Source organism: Protopterus annectens, chromosome 13.part0 (assembly GCF_019279795.1).
Source record: "Protopterus annectens isolate FY-2018-M chromosome 13.part0, PAN1.0, whole genome shotgun sequence".
Classification (NCBI taxonomy): Eukaryota; Metazoa; Chordata; order Ceratodontiformes; family Protopteridae; genus Protopterus; species Protopterus annectens.
The window spans coordinates 209,622,269-209,645,206 of record NC_056747.1 but is presented as its reverse complement, the minus strand read 5'-3'; positions in this window follow the sequence as shown (position 1 = coordinate 209,645,206).

Here is a 22,938-nt window from a genome sequence, read left to right as displayed (position 1 = left end):
TGTATGTGTTTTCAGCTGTTTACTTTTGTTTTGGGGGGGGTAGAATTAGGGTTAAGGTAAGTGTGTATGTGTTTGGAACTGTTTATGTAAATGTGCGAGAGTTACTGACCTTAAGGTTAGGGTGCGAGTTAAGGTAAGTGCACATGTTTTAAAATGTTTACTGTTTTTTTTTCGTTGGATATATGGTTGGGGTACGTGCGTATGTGTAGTTGTTTACTGTTTTTTTGGGGGGTATAGTTAGGGTTAGGATATGTGTGTATGTGTTTGGAAGTGTTTAATGTTTTTTTTGGGGGGTTGGAACAGTGATTTCTTTCCCTAGGAAAGAAATCGCTGTTCTGTGGTTTCGACATTTTTCGCTTTTGCTGAATATGTGTCGATGAAACACCATTCGCTGTTTTCAGCGTTCGGTGTTTTAATATGAACTCCGTCCTTCATCTTGCAAATGTTCCATGACTTCAGCTTCTATTTTTTGTAAGTTCTACTTGACTAATCTTCTCTTCTGCATTCTCTCTTTGTGATCTTATTTTTTGTTTTGTGAAATTTTCCATATCTGGATACCTTTTTCTGTATTTCTGTTTGAATATGTTTGGGGCTGCCTTTTTTGTGTTGATTAAGTTGGCATTCTTTGCATAAATATTATAGCATATTAGATCTTTCTTTCCCATGCCCATATTTCTTTTTTATACCCTTCAAACATCTCTAAATTTTGTTCTTTAAATTTTCACATGTCCTCGGTTGGTTCTTTTTCCAAATGGCAAAAGGTTTCTTGGTGTATATAGTATTTTTCATGGCTCTGTTGTATTAATGAACAGAAATTATTTGAAGCTTCTGACAGTTTTTCTTGTGGAAGTGTTTTTCTTTCCTCTAATTTTTCCTCTTAATCTTTTTGTATATCTTTTGTCTAGGAATTCTGGGCTTCTTGCATAATAGTAACAATACATAATGTCTTTCTTATCCTCAAAAGTCCACTCTATCATTTGTAAGGCTGTTTTTTGACCTATCGTTTTTTTGTGATTTTTGTGGACTGCTACTTTCTTCTCCAACAAGGGTGCCATCCTCACCCTGGATCTGGTCTAGCCCCATTGTATGAATATTTCTGCGTCTTGAAGATTCTGCAGTCATTTTTTCCAGTCCTGCTACCAGTGCACCTACCAGGGTTGGGCACTTTTTTATTCTAGGACTTGTGCACCCAGCTATCTTCTTTATTTTTAACCCATTTCTGTCCATGAGGTATACTATATAAAATGCAGTCTATATATCTGTGTTGTTTGGGGAGATTTTGTGAAAAACAGGGTCCGCCTCATGAAGGTACTCACCAAGACTTGAGGATGAATTCAATTCCAGCAATACTTTTCTCCTTTTGCTGAGTTTATCATCTCTCCATTTGGACCCCATTCTGGTTATATAGACTGGGAGATGATCACTGAGATAGGCATTGTACCAGAGTTGGTGTATTTGCTTAGGGTTTGCTACAAGGATCCAGTCTAATAGGGAATTTAATGTCTTGGTATAATGTGTAGTATATCATGCAGTGTACCATGGCAGTCAAAGGATAGTGTATCATGGCAGACAAAGGATAGATAGTGTATCATGGCAGACAAAGGATAGATAGTGTACCACAGCAAACACAGGATACATAGTATACCACAGCAGTACACAGGATACATAGTGTACCACAGCAAACAGAGGATACATAGTGTACCATGGCAGTACTCAGGATACATAGTATATCATGGCAGTACACGTGATACATAGTGTACCATGGCAAACACAGGATACATAGTGTACCATGGCAAACACAGTATACATACTGTACCAAGGCAGACAGGATACATAGTGTACCACAGCAAAAACAAGATACATAGTGTACCATGGCAGACAGGATACATAGTGTACCATGACAGACAGGATACATAATGTACCACAGCAAACACAGGATACATAGTGTACCATGGCAGTACTCAGGATACATAGTATATCATGGCAGTACACAGGATACATAGTGTACCATAGCAAACACAGGATACATAGTGTACCAAGGCAGACAGGATATATAGTGTACCATAGCAAACACAGGATACATAGTGTACCATGGCAGTACTTAAGATACATAGTATATCATGGTAGACAAAAGGATGCACAGTGCACCATGGCAGCACCGAGCATACATGGTGTCCCACAGCAGCACACATCATACATTGTGTCCCACAGCAGCAAACATCATACATTGTGTCTCACAGCAGCACATGTCATACATTGTTGTCCCACAGCAGCACACATCATACATTGTGTCCCACAGCAGCACACGTCATACATTGTGCACCATAGGAGCACACATCATGCATTGTGCACCATAACACACATCATACCTTGTGTCCCACGGCAGCACACAGGGGTATGTGTAGATGTCTCAGCAGTATCAAGCAAATGACACATGATGCTCAGTGATGCATATAAATAATAGGTCATATAGCCATTAACCACTCTTTGATAAAGGCATGTTATATGGATATCATGTTGGCACAACTTTATTCTTCTATCAAGCTGAAAGTAGTTCACCTATTGGAATATGGCCTTCAAGCAATTCTAACAGGCATTTGTTTGTAGACTTGGACTGTGCTTCAGCCTGGAAGAAAATAGAAACCCGAGTGTTTCCTAACCATGTCCACCAATACCAGGTGTGGCTACTCAGCAATAAAAGGTTCCAGGAAATTGAGTCTTAGCATTCCATGTGTCCCAAAAGTGGGAAGACCTTCATAGTAGAAAGGCATTCAATTCACAGGGAAACAAAGATGGAGTGATCACTCAGGAAGGTACCCAGACCATTTATACACTTTTAGCAGATGGAGAAGTCATGGCTTTTGACAGTAATCTCTAAATAGTTATTAGATATTACAGCTGAATGCACTGTCTTTGACTAGGATACCATTTCTCTTATCACCCTCTCACTGTATTGCAAATGTTGAGTGATACATAGGAGAGTCATTGAGCCAAACGAAAGGATCAGAGGGTTCATAACCAACACAGTCAACTTATCCAATTAACAACTGTTTAAATAAGGGAGCACCCCCCCCCCCATCCCACTGAATTTTTATATAATAAGACTGGGATTACCATGCCTCAGAGAAAAGGAAAAATTCTGAGAAATGACATCTCTGGCTTAGTATGTGTAAGTTTCTTTTTTTGAACATTCCGTCTCCGTGATTCAGGACTCACTTTAGCAGATCCCAACATTTCAAATGGTTACCATATAATAAACATACATAGTATGTGATATTTCTCCCAGGATTCATCACAGATTACACCACACAAAATGGAATCCTTGTGAACATGGTGTGTTGCAGGTGACAAGACATGTTACCAATATGTATGGTGCCATGGGGACCAGATTGCAGTATCTGAGTCAATGGTGTGTCACGTGTCACAAGTATACTGTCACTAGTATGGATTCTGTTATGGGGGCAAAGACTGCAATACATGTATCTTTTTGACAGAATCAGATGATGGTGGGTGTGCTGCCATTTACATAAATGTTGTCATACAGCACAGACTGTATTCATAAGAGCTGATAACAACAGTTTTGCCATTAAAGATGTGGGTTTATTTATCTTCTAACAGGGTTCTTTTAAGTCTCCTCATCTTTGGCATTTGTTTCTTTGACATGAAAGCTGATATCAAGAAGCTATGGCTCACCATATTTTGCTGATGCTTGCAGAATGGAGGGGCATATCAAATTCCCTTCTAATACTCAAATTCTCCAGCAATGGCTGCACCAAACAAATGTTTGCTGCATTAATGATGGACTTGGTCTTAAGTCTAGGAAATGCAGTATAGTTTCATTTGACAAACTCACTATTACCACCACATACCATATAGAAAACTTCCCACTTAAATTTTATTCAGTCATTAGAGATGTTGTCACCTATGTTGGTAGCAAACTCTCATTTTGATCAGCACATCTCGGTCACAGTTAGGAAATCCTTCTGTCTTGCAGAACTTATACTTTGTAGTAACTCTTCAAGGTACAGAGAAGTTATAGTCCAATTTTATTCCTCCCTTTATAGGTCTATCGTTAAATATAATTACATCTTTTTCATGTAAATAATTAAGCACATTAAAAAAAAAGTTTGACAGACTTCAGTGTTTCCTCACCAAAGATATTTTATCTTAGTACCCTTAACTACTCTGGCAGACAAAAAGCTCTATCACTTCCCTCAGGCTGCTAAAGTAGTATTTCGTTTAGCCTTCTGTGTTATGAATGACCCTGTTCTCGTTGAACTCAATCACCTAAAGAGAACTAGTTGTAAATCAAATAATCAATCTAGAGAACTAAACCTATACCACCACTTTAACTATACCAGCTGGCATGCCAGGTACCGAACTGAATGTATTCCTTGTTTCTGGAACAGGCTTCTATTACATGTCAAGCACAGTACTTCCCTGGCCACCATTAAAACCAGATTGGATGGAAGGCTGTGCAAGAAGTGGGGATCAGAGAAATTGCCCTTTCTCACTATAGAGTGATCTCAGAGTTGGTAGATAAAATTAGCAGGTTGTGTGGGGGGTGCAGGGGTGCTTGTCCCCCGGCAGAAAACAAGTCTCTTGTTTTTTCACATTTTTGGCTTTTGATATTTTGGATCAATCGTCAGCCGTTCGAGATTTGTGTACTTTGATATTTAGAAGTACATTTGATTGAGCATCTTGATGGCTTCCTTGACTGTGAGGTCATAATGAACCATTTATTATTGACTGTGAGGTCATAATGAACCATTTATTATTGACTGTGAGGTCATAATGAACCATTTATTATTTGTTGTAAGATGTATAGTTACTAAGCATCTGAATACGTTTTGTAAATAAATAAGTGATAAACGTCTGCAAAATGTTAATGGGACTACACATTTTGCTCTGACCTAAACTTATAACCTCTCTACATATTACCTCTGGCCTCGTATCTAATTTCAAACAAATTTACAATAAAGTATAAAAGTTCTGCAGATTTGTGACTTTCACTCATTATTCTGACCTAATTAAGTCTCTAAACTTGGCCATTATACAAGCATAACCTCACTCTGCTAAATCATGCTTTCAGATTCGAACACCTAGTATATTTTTTCCATTTTATTATTTCTTAGAACTGTATTTCTTATACTTCTCAAATTGTTTGAGCAAGAATTCTGTACAATGGGAGAAATAGTAGAGTAATGAAGGCCCAAAATTTGGGGAATTTTTTTTTAAATATTACTCTAATTCACTTAAAATGATGAGAAACAACTGTAAATGGGAAGCAGAATTTTACCCCTGGTTTAGCACTTATGCCTCTAATGGACACAGGCAACCTGTAAATGGCTCATCACTCAGGTCCCTGCTTATACTTATCAAGGGCAGTAGAACTTGTTAGAGATTTGGGATGCATGGCTAGGCTTTAAAAGGCCACAGTGGATGTTAGACTAGTACATACCTATGGACCTCTGATGTTTACATCAACATGCATTTTCAAACCAGTACGACATAATAAACTCTAATATCTTGGTCATGTGATTAAAAAAAAAAACTTGAAAGGGGAAAGGGCAACAATATGAGGTAAAGTTGGGGATATTCTGCAAAATCAGGCGCAGTTGATAGGTATGATATAACCACCACGGGACAGTTAGTCAGCTGATCTGCATCTTATAAAACTAACTAGGAGTACAAATGCATATGATGATTCCCGGATCACAAATTTCCAGGAACATACCCATCTCCTGACTATCCCAGCTTTCTAAAAAAAAAAAAAAAACAAAACCAAATTCCCTTCCCCTACTACTAATGGCACACAAACTGTATGTGTTAGAGGTTCTGCAAAGGTAGGGAAATTGACAAAAAGGAGGTCTGGCCTGCTTTCTCAACAGCTGAGTTGATTGCATTGACTGTACTGTGATACTCTCCAAGGTTATACTGCAATGGCATATTAGTTCTAACTACTGCCAATAGTTAATGCTTATTGCTGTATTATATATGAAATAAGTTCACCATCTGAAATGGGATCATGTGCATTCTTGGCAAATTGTCGGTCTGAAATGTCTACTAATCAATTATACACTTTCAGTACTGTTATAGATAAATAAACCCTATGGATGTCACAATGGAGTGTCAAAAAGTGTGTCTGAGTGATAGTATGAAATGTACTGCAATGTGCTGTGAGATACTGTACTGACTATTGACTCTCTTTGTGGCACTTTCCTCCATGGACCTTCATTTAAAATGGAACCTAGCTCACTGGATATTTCAGTGATCAAAACATAGATGCATCAAGAAATGTTTTTAGTTATTTGTTCATTAATTTATTTATATATATCCCTACTTCATGTGCTATTACACACGTGCTTTACTCCTTCCATGGCACCATGTGTAGTGTTGTGCCCTGCATGGCACTTGTGTATACCCTGGTCTTCAGGTTACATTGTGCTATTGCTGCTCCTGAGTGGCACGTCTATGTCTTGGCTTAGTAGATTACATCATGATGCTTACAATGCACCATCCATTGTGCATTCCTGTGCAGGTTAGCTTCCCACTCACAGCATTCTTTGCCATGTACCTGAACCGTCATTATTTGTATGGTGTACTGCATGTTTTAGGGTCCAGTTATACATCCACCTACAAACCCCACATGATTCAATTTACTTCCCTAATGTGCTGTGTTACAGTTCTGTTTCCTAACTGCATTTGTACATGTGTGCTGCTTGGCATCCATTCTTACCTATTATATTGCACACATGTCAGTTAGAACTGCTGCTACATCCTTGTTCATTCTTTATATTGTATAAAGCTGTTATTTTAACATACACTAGACATATATGTATGGGGGCCTCTTATGATTGTAATTCTCCTTCCCTATACATGTCAGGTGACTAAAAGTGTAAGTTGGTGCAGCAGAAAGAGCAGGGCCCAGCAGGAGATGGTGGTTGGGTCCTGCAGGGAAAATTGTACAGTCTCTATACTATGACACATGTCATCTACAGAAGTATGTTGCATAATTACAACAGCATTCAGACCAGATGAAGACCATCTTCAGCTGCATAGAACAAAGGCTAGGTGACAGATGATGGCTCCCCTCACTATCCTTTATTTTGTAGGGCAAAGGGAATGTCCTCTACTGGGCTTCAATATGCCATAATTGCTGGTACCCTAGAACATATCACAAATGCAATCAGAACTACCCTGGATTGCCATCCCAGCATGACCCACTATTTCTGCATGGGTCAATATAACAGGTTGGTGTGAATATTTTTCCTTCCCTTGGACTGAACTCACATTATCCATGGATGGTCAGTCTCACCCCTGGATTATCATCTAGCCCTAATATATAACCTACATTATCGCAGCCATTGCTATCTAATTTCCCTAGGGAACAGATGCCCTAAAGTCTGGCTGCCTACTGTGCCCAAGCCAACATACCACCTTCTGCGCATAAAACACAGAAGAGACTCATCATGCAGGAGAGCAGAAGCCAGGCTTCTCCATGAAACACTATCAATTGACAATAATGTGGTCGATCACTAATGTGCGATTGCCAGATTTTTCCATGGAAAATCAACTTATCAGTCCACAAAGGATTTCTTCTTTCCCGCTAATGGTGCTACCTTGGAGATGGTCTATATAAGTACTGCAGTGTGGGGGTATAGCCCCCAACATCACGGAGTGCATAGGGGATTGTCACCCTGCAAAAACACTTTGTTCTTTCACTTTTATGTCTCTGCATGATGCTTTTATTATTGGTGTTTCACTCATTTACGATTGTTCTTTTGTGAGTTGATCACAAGTGAGTCAAAGTTTTGTCAGGAAGCCTGCAAAGTTTATGAAAGGTGTGGTGATCCAGGAGATGGAGAAACATGCTGTTGCTAGTGGCACTGCTAAAGACAGATATTTAGATGTCTAGTCCTTCATGGTATAATTTAAATAATTTCTTAACTCCAGTTTTCCTTTCTTTAGCAGTGTTAGTAGCTCATCAGCTTGCATACTCACATTTGATGCTGGAAGATCAGAAAACTGTGGATTCTATTAGCAGGAGGTTGTTGCACTTGTGAGAGTTCTGTCTTTTGGATGAGATGTTAAGCTGAGCCCCCATCTGACTGAGTTGGTGGTAGCTCAGGTGGATGCAAAATATCCCATGACATTTATCAAAAAATAAAAAAGTAGGGGTTCTTGATTACTAATTATAACAGCTTATATACACTATTTATATTTTATACTATATACATTTACAGTTAATTACATATTATATTACAAAATAATACAGTTTGATATATTTCAATTATCCCCCCACCCTTTTTTCCACAACCAAATACGTATCTTCAAAATTTCAGATAATACCCATTTTCCATTAAATTTTATTTCCTTCAGTCTTTCATTCCATATTGTCCATAGGCTATAAAATAACTTTTTATCAATTTCTTTCCCATTTTTCTTGTTACCATAATACCTATATTCTATCATATTCATGTTTGTCTTTTATAATCGTTCAATATGTTAATTTCACACAATTACCCCCACAATTTTCTCATTCTTATACAATTAAAAAAAATTCTGTTATTTCAGCTTCCCCAAAATAATTCCATACCCTACCCAGAATCCTTTTGTAGGGTGTATTTGCTTTAACAGGTAATTTAGTTATTGTCAGTTTCCACATAAAATATTTACATTCATAAATATTTTTACACCATAAAAGCCTTGCTTTAATTGCATTTTGTTTTTCATTTTCTAAATGCTTCCAAGGGTAAATATAACAGTGTTCACTCATATATAAATATCATTCTTTTCTGTTTTTTTTTTTCTACATTACCTATTTTAAGTTTCTATAGTAATATTTTATTCTGATACTCTTTTATATATTATCATTTACATAATTATTCTGCCTTTTCCCACTTCTTATTTTTTCCCAAACATCTTTATATTTGAATTTTATCATATGATCTACTAAATGTCTACTTTCTTCTTTTAATCCTACCAAACACTTTATAAAGATTCAAAGAAGCTGCATGGACAATAGGACTGATCAACCCTAATTCCCCTTCTTCCCTAACATACAAAATTCATCTCCTTACAGGATTTAGCCTTAATCCCCATATAAATGAAAATGCAATCAATAATAACTCTTTTTCATACTTAGATGGAATCATATATGCACTTACTAAGTAGGCCATCTTACCCAAAAGGACAGAATTTATTAGGTATACTTTTTTATGTGACCATCTATATGATCTCCAAAATACTTATTTCTCCCAATTTTTGTATAATTCTCTTCCATTGTTTTTCTCTCTTCATATTTATTCCAAATAGTATTCCCAGAATATCTCTCTTCATTATTAAAGTGAATACCTTCTAATTCACCCAGAAACCCAATTCCTTTACTTTTGTTTTTATTAATAAATAAGCCAAGCAAATTTACTTAAATTCTTTGTTCCATCCAGTTCTTATTCTTAGTAATTAAAACTATATCATCTGCATAAGTATGAATTATTGGAATATATACCCCTATCATCTTATACCTTGCCATTTTCAATTCTCTATTAATTTTATTAACAATCACATAACATAACTAATACAAATAAAATGCTGCTTGCAGGTCAACCCTGCTTTATCCCAAATTCCATTTCTATTTCTTCATTAGTCATCCATTTGATAATACTCTTACATTATTATTCTTATACATTGATCTGACAACTTCTATTATTTTATCACTTGTATAATAATCTCTTAATATATTTCATAACTCCTATTGCATTCTGTCAAAGGCTTTATTCCACATCTCCTAACATAATTTTAGTTTCTCCCTTTTTATTTGTAATATCTATTACTTCTCTTAGTATGCATAATAGATCTTGACTTCCTTTCCCTTTTTTCCAAAAAGCATACCCTCTAGCAACTTCTCTATACTGTATAATCCATATTGTTCAATACTATTGGTTTTCAATTTTTAATATCCTCTTTATCTCCTGTTTTCCAAGTAAATTTCATAACCCCCATACGTATCTCTTCAACTATCCCTTTTTCTAACTCATTTAACACTTCCACAAAATATACTTTGGTATTCTTCCATATTATAATATACTCAATTCGATCCATTCCTGTGTTTTTTTTTTTTCATATCCAGTTTTAGAATTTCATTGAGTTCTCCTACATTTAATTTTTTCTCCATAATCTCATTATCTTCCATACTTATTTACTTTCCATACCTGCCTCTCTTTTGTCTCCCTCTTTTTAAATGTTTTTATATACTGCTTTATTACCTCAAATATTTTTTCTTGGGTGTTCACTATTTTTCCATTATTTTTCACCTCCCTTATCCTCTCATTTTCTTTCACTATCTTACTCAAATACTGAGCCACTTCTTCTTTGTTCCCTTGTAGGAAATACCTTTGTTTATATAACATTTTTAATCTTCTCCTGATTCACTTCATAGATTGCTTTTCCATTTCATAAAAGTGTGTACTATTTTTAACACAACTGTAAATACTACCTGACTTAAGTTTTATTTTTGCTTTTCTTCTCACATTTGACATTTTAAAATATATTTTTATATTTTTCTTTAAAGCTTATCCATCAGTCAGTGTACTTTTCAATGAAAATGCTCATTTTCTACATGATCTTTCCATAATTTCCTGTCTTTCTCATTTAAATCAATCTTGTTAAATCTTTTAATACCTTTGCCTAATCTTCTATATTCATTTTTCTTTACTTCTACCCATATAGCCAGATGATCTGAAAAACCAACAGCTCTGGATTTGACATGGCCTTGTATGTTAAGCAGCGATCGCCTCTGAGTAGACGATATGTGACAGAGTATAGCTGGAGTTTTTTTAGTTGGTCAGCATAGGGCTTCTGCTTTAGGCCTATGATTCTTTTAGTGAGGAATTTCTGCAGCTTTTCCAGTTGCAGATGTCTTGAGAGGTACATACCAAACAGGGCATTGTATTCTATAATGGGTCTAATGAGGGATGAGTACAGTGGGACAATGACCTCCTTTTTTTCTATATGAAAAGCCCTTAGTGATGAGGTGTGGCACACAGAAGGATTTCCTGACTGTTGTGGCGATGTGTCTATCGAAGGTGAGACCACTGTCCACCTATGTCCCTAAGTCTCTTATCACACTTTCAGTGTTTAGTGTACTGCCAGCTATGTGGTAATTCATGGGTACATGTTTTTTCCCAAAGGGGATAACTATACATTTCTTGGCACTGAGCATGAGCCCATGGCTCTGGCACCAAGCATCTGTTTCTGTAAGGCCCTTTTTTAAAATATCCACATAATTTGGGGATTCAATAATGGCTTCCAATTTGCAGTCATCTGTGAACTTTGTTATCCAGAGTCCCTTAATGTTGGCCTGTACCAAGAGAAGCAGATGCCGAACAAGAGCGGTCCCAGGACTGAACCCTGAGGTACTCCACTTGTCACTTGTCTGGAGCTGGATTTGGAGTTGGCTACTTTTACAATGTGGGTTCTGTTAGTAAGCCAGTTGGCAACCCATTGAGTAAAGTAACGATTAATGTCCAGCTTAGTAAGTTTATCTGTGATTCCAAAGTGGGGGATGGGTGTGGACCACCTTACCGTCATCCACAGCTCTGGAGACTGATTTGAAGAAGTCAGTTGGGTTCAGGGGACAAGATTAGCCCTTCACAAATCCAAACTGGGTGGGGTCCAGTGTTTGAAGGTTGCCAATGTCTTTGTTTCTAAGTTCCATGATAATATGTTCCACAGCCTTGCAGCTCAGGCTCAACAGACTGATGGGGCGGTAGTTCTCAAGATCCAAGGTGGATTTCCCCCTTGTGGAGTGGGATAACTGTAGCTGTGTGCCACTCAGTGGGCCCGAATCCTGAGGTGAGGCTATGATTAAACATGACAATTAGGTGAGGTGCCAGTTCATTTTGTAGTTCATGTAGTACACAGCCTGGGATGTTGTCTGGTCCCTTGGATGCTGTATTCTTAAGCAGTAATTCCACTATTAGAAGAACCAGACCGTTAGAAGAACGATGAAGTGGAAAATACTTCATTGTTCTTGTCTTGTGAAAAACAACATTAAAAACTTCGCTATTCAGCGAAAATCTTTCATTTGTACCAGAAAAAAAAGTTAAAATCAAGCGCTTTTGCTTTTTAAGAGGTATACAAGAAGATTTCTTTCAAGCAGATTTAATACTGATAACTATTGATGATGTGGATTTGTTTCCGAGTATTCCACACGAACAGGGCTTGAATTGGTTCAATGAAACATTAGTTAAAGAATCAGGTTTGTCGGCCAACACCATTAACTTACTTGTTGAATTCATGGAAATTATATTAGAAAACAATTTTATGTGTTTTAATGGAGAGATATACAAACAAAAAAGTGAGTAGCAATGGGTGCACCATGCGCCTCCATGTATGCAAATATAGTATTACACAGATGGGAACAAGACTTTATTTTTTCCACTCAATGGAAGGAGTATATAAAACATTATACCAGGTTTCTAGATGATATAAGTACTTTGTGGAGTGGTACTGAGGAACAATTTTTGGAATTTTTTGAATACATTAATTCCACCACTTCTTTTTTGTCCTTCACATATGTCAGTAGCAATGAGAAAATGAATTATTTGGATGTGACAGTTTTTAAAGATTGTGTTAATAATAAGTTCACATCCAAACTGTATAGAAAACCCACTTTTTCTAATACATACCTTCATTTCACAAGTGGCCATCCTTATTATCAGAAAAAAGGCATTATTAAAGGTCAAATGATTAGGGCATCAAGAATGTCCAGTACTTTAGAATATTTTATGGAAGAGTTGACAGTATTAAAAAGTATGTTTTTAGAAAGAGGTTATCCTGAAGGTTTGATAGACAAGATGAGTAAAGAAGTTTTGGACGATAGGGAGAATAAGTATCCCCCTTTATTAGGTTTGAGACAGACCCAGGAACCAAAACCCAGTCAAGTATATAATACTGTTTTTTCTAACAATTATACACACACTTTTTCAAATAACTCCCAACAAACTGAAGAGGTAATTTTTAAGTTTTGGCCGGTTTTAACAGGACATGAAGAGTTGAAAAAACATATTTCAAGGTATCCTAGATTTACTAGACGTAGGGACACCAATATTAAAGAATTATTTGAGAAGTTTCAACCCAAAGGGAGAACCAATAATAGTAAGAATTTGAAAAAAGGCACTTACAAATGTGGAATGTGCAAGCAGTGCACATCTATTTCAAACAGAGGCTCCTTATATATTCCTTCAAGGAATTTTCATTTCAAAGCCAACGTTTATGCGAATTGTGCAACACAAGGAATAGTATATTTGGGTTACTGCACAAAATGTTTCAGTTTTTATGTTGGTAAAACAGAGAGATCATTAAGAAAGAGAATTTACGAGCATTTGTATGAGGTTTCTAAAAAAAAAGAAACCAATGCTTTTTACAAACATTCTACTTCATGCCCAGAAATGCGTATAAATTTTATTGTGTTAGAACAAGTACAAATGGATGGCAGAGGGGGTGACTGGGAAACACATTTAGAATACAAGGAACTCTTGTGGCAGCTTAAATTAGATGCTGCTACTAGTCCAGGTTTGAATGACAATATAAATATAAAAAGTGTTCTTAAATTAAGAATGGCTAGATTGTGATTATATATGAAAGTGGATGTATTGTGTATAGAAATTGTTAATCATCTGATCTTGTTTTTAGTATGCCATTTGTTTATATACATTAATATAATATAACATAAAATAATACACTATTTTTTGCAATAATTTATATTGGTTTTTAACAAGTATTCTAGGGAACATTTTTAAAAACATTTTTAAGAATATTTTTAGAAATATTTGTTTATTTATATATTAAAATATTTACATATATATTTTTTATATATTTATGTACACATTTGATGAAGTAGATACTTGTGGTATATAACCAAATAGTAGGGTGAAAGATATACAGTGAATTGAATTTCATTACAGGATATAAGATTATTAATTAAATATTTTAATATTTTAATATTTTAAAAAATATTGTAATAGTTTTTGTTGTACACTCTATATTTTATTTATATGAACATTAATGAAATATATAGTAATGGTATAATGCTTAAATGAAGTGTAGTCAGGTTAGCTAATGAATGTATAGCTTTAAAGCCTAATTATTACCTGTTGTCACATGGTTGTAGGTGAGCCCTATAATAATAGCCCTATTCAGCACGCATTTCATCTTGATAAAGCTTGGTATTTGGACCAAGCGAAAGCATTTGATTTTAACTGTTTTTTCTGGTACAAATGAAAGATTTTCGCTGAATAGCGAAGTTTTTAATGTTGTTTTTCACAAGACAAGAACAATAAAGTCTTTTCCACTTCATCGTTCTTCTAACGGTCTGGTTCTTCTAATAGTGGAATTACTGTTTTGGTGTTCATTGCTTCGTTTTCGTTTGTTATTGGTCTACAATATGTACGTCACTAAATGTATCTGATAACAAATCTCTTAGATAGCAAGTCATGCTGATCTAAAATTGATGTAAATATGATAGAAAAGTATTAGTTTAACACATAAGAGATGTGACATATTTCTAAAACAAAACATTTTTTTGAATTAAATAAATGCATCATGCATATTATGCATATTACCTCAGATGGATACTAAAGGATGTTTAACCCCTAATGCTTAGCTGTGATATTAAAAGCATAATATAACGTTCACTGCACATTATTACAATACTAATCCTAAATTACTAAACTCTGCTAAGCATATAGAATTAAAAAGTTATATTCCCACTGGACTCTCTTTCAAATGTGTGCTCAAAAGAGGAACAATATACACGGAGAGATAGAAACTCTATATGTATCATGCAAAAACCAATCATGTAACTTATAAAGTTATGCATCATTCAAAAACCAATCTATCATATAACTTATAAAGTAAATAATAATAATACTACTATATTTGTATAAATAAAAAATGTTCTCAAACATCTAAAAAATGTGTTAACTAACAAACGGGCATCAAAGCAATGATGCCACTAACTGCCACGCACCGAGTGCAAGGATTGTTGCATGCTTACAAATAATCTTTACTTTAAAAGATAATCAATCTTCCTTCAGCTAGTACGGATGCACGTTTACCTCTACAAGTGACAAATACCAGAATAAATATACCATCCACAAATCATCATAATAAAAATAAATAATCAATAGAATATATATATATATATATATATATATATATATATATATATATATATATATATATATATATATATATATAATTGGGGCAATGACAGGAGGATCTGCTACCCATCATGCCCATCAAAACAATCATAGCAATAAAACAACCATGTATGGTGCCACTAATTTGCAAAACTCAAACCCCTGAGCCCAATGGGTAATCCCTCACACCATATAACCTAAAGTGGAACAATAGTGCTCACATACATAACATCCAGGCTATGTTGAAGTTCATCAACAAGGGGATTTATAGCAGGCAATAGAGCCAATGCACAATGCGAACCCTGCACGGCATCAATAATATCTAAATTCAAAGGATATAAACTGAATAAGTCCATCACTATAAGTAGGTAAACCTAATTGCATACAACCTATCACTTTTAAAGTGCTAGAAAGCAACATGTATCTGAAACATAACAGTTAAGCTAAACTAATGCACAGGTCCCAAAATAAACGTATAGTTACATGAAAATAGTCAGACTTACTGTGTAATAACTGATAGTTTTCTCTGTTTCAGAATTGGTTTATAGAGGCTCTTTCATTGAGGCCCTTACCTCTATCGGCCCTCAGCCTCAAAATCCATTTAGCTACCTTACTTTCTGTAATGTTTCTAATATCTCCCTCTCGTATTTTAGGGGTTACCGTCTCAATAACCATAAACTTAAAAAGATGTTCATCACCTGCCATAGTAATATGCTTAAAGCATTTTTATCATATTTAATATATAGCCTAGTATGAACCTATAAAGCATTTTTATCATATTTAATCCTAATACCGTAGAGGTGTTCCCTCATTCTTTCCCTAAGAGTCCGATTGGTTTTGCCTACATAAAATGATTGGCAAGACATACATAAAGCTAGGTAGACAACTTTAGAGGTCTGACAATTAGCATGAACTCCGAATTCAAATTTCCTGCCAGATTCAGGATGCACAAATGCATCAGAGATGTTTATATAATAATAAAAATTGCAGTTACCACATGGGTGAGTTATATACTAACTCCAGGATCGCACTACAGTGGGGAAAAGGGCATATACGTTTTATTTGCCCAACAGTACTTACATTCAGTGTGGTTCAGCAGTAGTATTGTTGCCTCACAGCAAGAGGTTCTCCCATTCGATTCTCAGCTGGAGCGCTTTCTGTGTGGAGTCTGCATGTCCTCCCCACAGTCGAGTGGCATTCGAAAGACATGTGTAGAATGGGCCTGTCTTCGTTGAAGGTTGGGAGTCGAGCTGGCACCTGCAAAAAAATCTACTAATAATCATTAGTGGACCGGAGTTCAGCTGTGATGACCCCTAACCGGGAAAAGCTGAAAGAAAAATAACTTACATTCAGTGTGATTTGGAGAAATGAGTTTTCAGTGATTTGAGCTTTCAGCAATTTGGTGTGAGTGATTTGAAATTTAGTGAAATGTGTTTTCAGTGAATGAAAGTATGCACTTTTCCTAGAGTAACAAAGATCCACAAATAAAATAAAATAAAAAACAACACTAAACATTATGCGGGGGGGCAAGCCCCCCTGCACCTCCCATGTGGGGAGTTGTGCCCCCACACCCCCCCTACTTTATTATTCGCACTCCAAGATCGCACTACAATGGGGAAAAGGGAATATTCCCCTATCTCCACTGTACCACAATCTCAGCAATAGTTTGCTTAGTTGTACATCAACATTGAACATTGATGTACAACTAACTTTACATGCAAACGGCATGTTTTAGTTTTTTTTTTTCTTTAGCGAAAGTGCATATTTGACAATATGCAATTTCGACAATATGCACTTTCGCTAAAGTGTGTTATCAAAAACACGATTCGATGAACCGTGCTTTTGATAATACGACAGAGACCCATATATATATGCATATAGATATATGGTTATCATAAAAGCAGTGCAACTATCATTGTATCTATTCACAAGTGTTGTAAAAAGTGATATAATCACATTTTATCTAATTGCAGTCCACGCAACTATCATTGTATCTATTCACAAGTGTTGTAAAAAGTGATATAATCACATTTTATCTAATTGCAGTCCACAGATATGGCAAAATTGAATAACCACAGTCATAAAATATAGAAAACACGTTTAATTACGAACGGTAAGCGCTTTCACTAAATAGCTTCATCAGACTATATAACAAACTGATGTAGGACATTTAAAAAGCATGAAAGAGCCAATCAAATGATTCTTCAAAATGACATCACATCCTAGTAAAATTCACTACATTGCAGCTAAGCCCCTAGTGGGTGTGCATCATAAAATCCTAATATGTTACCAAATTCGCAAGAATAATTAACACAATTTATGACTGCAAACCTAGCATTAACCAAAAATACTAGTCTAGTTGCTATATTAATTAAAAAATATAAACACTGGTCAAGGCAAAAATCTTTCAGGGATTTTTTGAGGGTGAATTGAAATTCAGTGAAATGTGTTTTCAGTGAATGAAAGATCCATATATATATATATATATATATATATATATATATATATATATATATTTTTTTTTTATCTTAAAACAGCCTATTATTTTACATACATATCTATCTATCTATCTATGTGGATCTATGTCAGATCGTGACTTTCAGAAACTCAAATTTCATATGGATGAGACCATATGATCGAGTTTCAGAAAACTCAAACATAAAAAAACACAAAACTCCAAGGTTGCACTACAGTGAAGATAAGAGTAAATTTCCCGATCCTTGCTGTACCACTATCTCCATTCAAAAGCTTTGAGTTTTCAAAAACTTGATCATATGGTCTCTTCCATGTGAATTTCGAGTTTCTGAAAACTCGATCAGCTGATAGGGATCGACATATGATCCGATCATACCAATGAGGACATTATGCTGGGGGGTGTGCAGTTCTCCCCCATATTTGTGACTCCTGTGTCAAGGATATTTGAGTTTCTAGTGAGAGTGCAGACCAACTGTTCTAGAGCATTTGCATTGACAAAGCCCAAGAATCTCTGAGCCTGCATGTTAGAGGTTGCATATGTTTTCCTAGTTACGGAGGGCTAGTTAAAATTGCCCATGATTAGTGTGTTGGGCTTAATGGTAAGTGATAACTTTAAGTATGCAGTGTGGTTTTCATGGTGCATGGTTAGGGACCTGTGGCTAGTAATGTTATGATAGGGGGATTTTGCCTATGGTCAGCTGGGCATAGAGTAGCTCAAGTGAGTCATCCTGCTTGACCAATATAGAGGTGTGATAATTTTTCATTTAAATGGAAGCGCCTCCTCCTCTCATTTGTTCTTTTTCAGAGGGTGGTATGAATGTGTTGATGGGCATTGTAGCCTTGCACTGCTGGATGCTTTCTGCAGCTTTGAACCACATCTCTGTAACTGTACACTTGTCAGCATTCTCCAGGGCAAGGACAGCTTCCAGGGAGTACAGTTTCTTGTTAAGACTCGTAGCATTCAGCAGTAGTCCTTTCAGTGTGGCATTAGAAGAAATTTTTATGTTGGTTTGGCACTGCCTAAAAAAGGCACTATGGGTGTATTAATGCCTTAGCCAGTATTTGAAAGCATAGTGACAGCAGGTACAGGCCATCTCTGGCAAAATAGCATGGTCTGTCAGTCATGTCATCTCAGGCTGTCAAATACTGGATCTCCTTGGAATGATGCCAGTAGCTAAGTCAGTCATTTTCTGTTTGTATTGTGGTATCATTCTTGATGAGGGTAAAATGCTACTCAATGTGAGGCTCATACCAGCCTGCGACACATATTTAGAGATGTCCATCATATCTTCCTGCGTGTAGTCCAGTGAGGTATGTCTCAGGTCAATTACACCCACATGGCACTTGTGGTTGAATGACCTGAGTGCTTGCATGAGCTGGTGAATTCTGTCCCCTGACAGGCAACTGACTGTAACCCTCTCTTTATCCGACCTGGTGAGTGGGGCATCTGTATGTCTCTGAATAGTCTCCTATGACCAAGATGTTTGAATGTGTGGTGTTTCACCTTAGGGTCTTGCTTGTGGACACACAGATGTGTACTTTTACGTGTAGTGATTGGTGTTTTTGTTTTGTTTGTATATATTTAATGAAGGCAGCATACAGAAGGCCTCTGAGATTTTGTTAAATTACTTGCGAGTACCTACTCATGTGTGGGTTTGTGTTGAGACCTTATTTAGTGAGGGAAATGATGTGCATGTACTGATGACCTGTTTGTCATTGGATTTGTGAGTATGTGAGAGTCGTATTTCAATTTTCATAGTGTAACTACAGCTCTCACCTACTGTGTTTGTTTCAGGATTAAGTGGTTGTCACCATACATGAGACAATTGCTACATTGCCTCAGGATGCCCATGTCCACCAGGCTGGCCACACAGATTGCTTAAAAGTGACTATCCATGGTTTCAAGATTATTTGTTATGGATTTAACCAGAGAGAAGAGTGGGGAGATATAACTGGACTGGGATGATAGCACACGGATGAAAAATGGGTGCTATACCCAGTGTGAACTTCAGCTATCCAACAAAGCATTGTTGTTCTGCGTGCAACCCAGATGCTCTTAGAGCAGCAGGAGGGCTGGGGAAGGTTGCAGAGATGGTTATTCTAAGGGAAATTTTAATGTGATAGTGTTTGTATTTGTATAGGGCACTGCTAACTGCCACTGTGCAGACAGCAGTCTAGCTTAAGCACTGGGCTTATATAGAATCAGAAAAATAAGTTTTAAAACAACAAGGCCTACAGATCAATCAGCAAAACACACAATAAGCTTTCAGCTAGCAGGCCCCAACTCAGATAGGTTTGCTACAGCACACATCTGCTGCAATACCTGACCAGGTATATGCTGCAACTAGAACCACATGAAAGGTTCATTACAAAAAGAATACAAGGCATTACAAATCTGCCTTATGCAGAGCATATTAAAGCCCTTTTCCTTTACTCAGTCTCCTATAGATTTCTGCCTTGCTTACAAGGCATCTGTAAACCCCACACTTATGAATCTCCTACATATTTGTGACTCAAAAAGTACCAGAAATATAAGATCTAGGGATCTGTATTTTGTCTGTGACTTAAACAGAGCATGCTAGAGAGACAGATGTGTCCCAGAGACTGCACCTCCTATGGAACAGGCTTCACATTCATGTAAAGCTGAGTTCCTCTATTACCCAGCTTAAGCACAACTTAGACAAGTGGATGGGGAACAGGAAATTTACACAGTGCCTGTCACCCATGTCCCTTATGGATAGAAGTAGCTTATAAATGCCTGGCCCTTAATGTCCTATTTGGATGCAGGACATCATTCTTCTTTCGGGAAAGCTTGGAGTCTATGAAGAGTGCAGTCAGAAAACCCTCTTAATGTAAAAATGCTGGTTCTTAGAGCCCAAGTACAAGGAAATCACACAGTTTAGATACTACTGTCCTGTAAAACTAGCAGAAATGTAATTAAGTAATACAGCAGCAGTGGAAACAGTTCAGCTTTGAAACTCTTAGTACTAAAGTGTGAGAAATGTAACAATTAATACAGGATTCTTATGAAATACAGTGAAAGTAATCAGCAGAAGTGTAAAATTATACTTATTTATATTCTTTTAGCAGTGTATGGCTTTAATGCATTAGATTCTCTGTAACTCTCAATATCGATACACACACTGACATTATCTACCCAATGTTGGCTTCGAACCCACATCTGTTTATACAATCTATGCAACACAGTTTTAGCTGCAAGCACCATCGAAGAGCTGGGCATGTTAACAGTACTGTACGATGACCTTTAGTATTGCACACTCTGTCTAGCTTTTCAGGAGGAGGGTGGAATAATAGGGCTTACAAAAATTGTCAATGAAGTGCTGAGGATGAAATCACAGTGGAACCACCTCCTATTTCCTCACCCGCAGACAAGTAGATCTCTGTTCCCTGAACTGGGGGGGGGGGGGGGGTGTAAGCCAGACCTTGAAATTGATGTGAAGAAGTGGGCTGCTATATACAGTAAAAAATACTTAGCAAAAAAGAAAAAAAAAAACACCTTCCATTTCTACAGTTAGTGTCCCACATTCAGAAAGAGTGCTTTTTCACTGTTTAATTTAGATGACGAATACTTGACTTTCTCTCATATCTAATTCCAGAGAGACAAAATTGTATTTGCTCATACAAGAGGTTGACTAAAATGAAAACAAGCAAATTAAATAACTGATGATATGCTTTGGTTAAGTTGGCTAAAATAAACTAAATAACAATGTAAATATTACAATTAAATATACAGTGCTATATGAAAAAGGTTCATTTAGAAATCTTTATTTGATGTACCACCAGTTATATTAAGTTTTAATTAAAGTGCCCTTTTCTTCACTAAAGGAAGTTTTAAGTTCACTACCAAGAACAAGTTAAAAGTAATTAATTTTAGAAGATCCACTGACTTGGAGAATTTCAGAATGTTTTTTAGCAAATGCATATTTTAATGCATGTTTCTGCAAAGCCTCTTACTCACAGAAGATTTACCTCCTGTCATTTTCATTTCCTGAATCTAAATGTTACATACTTTGCCTTTTCTGTATGCTGCGGTGGTGGTGCTGCGGTAGCATTGTCGCCTCACAGTAAGACGTTGTCCTGTTCGATTCTCAGCTAGAGCGTCTTCTGTGTGGAGACATGCGTGAATGGGCGTACCTTCGTTGAAGCTTGTGCGTCAGAGCTGGCAACTCGGCACGTAAAAATCTGCTGCCAATCATTAGCGGACTGGAGTTCTGCTGTGGCGACCCCTAACCAGGAAAAGCCGAAAGACACAACAACAACTTTGCCTTTTCTGTCTTGACCACAACTTCCAATGTTACTTCAGTTAAAGTAGATTCATGCACTGGTTGTATTTTTCAGGGAAATGTTACTTTGTTTAGATTAGGTGAAAGTTAATTGTTTTAGTACAATAAATAAGGACTGTTAAGTTTTTTCCATATTGAGTTTTTAGTTTACTGTCCAGCTGAGCAGCTGCACATTCTACTTCAGTCCCTCTGGGACCACTTTGTAAATGAGATGCCAAATCCTAGGAGCCATGGGGGAGTGGAAATCTAAATATTTAATTCCTTAATGAGAATTTTCTTTTTAAAAGCAACATTCACATGTCATATGTACCATAATCTACTTACTCATATGTAAATAAAGTGATTTTATTTATACTATCTACCTGGGTTTTTGTTATGGCATTTCTGCCGCCAGACTTTTTTCCTGCAGTTCAAATGTTAATAAACTAACAGCTGAAGCAAGTTTTACATGCAACAGAGGAAGGAACCCCAGAATGGTACAGAAATAAACTAGTAATCAAAAGAAAAAGAAATGAAATAAACAAATATACTGAAAGACATGACTGCCTTACAATGTTTGGTTCTCAGTTCGAGTTCCCTACAGGTATACCTTTGTGGCATCACTATGCTGTCCCCATGTCCACAATGTTTATTGCTAGGATGTCCAACTTTTTCCCACATCCTAGACATGTTCCTACAATTGTTTGTGTGCATGCGTGTGTGTGCACAACTCTTGCAACAGACTGGCAACTCATAAAGACTTTTTGCCTTGTATCCATTCTTTGGGAGGATAGGCTTTAATTTACCTATAATCCTGAATAGGAAATAGCGATATCAGAAATGAATGATGATTGAATAAAGCAGTATCACAAATGAATTACTGGGCAAAGACCCACCAGACTACTGCACAGTGCAATGCAGTATGAAAATATAGCTTCATATAGGCCGCTTTGTTGGATTTTGGATTCAGTTTG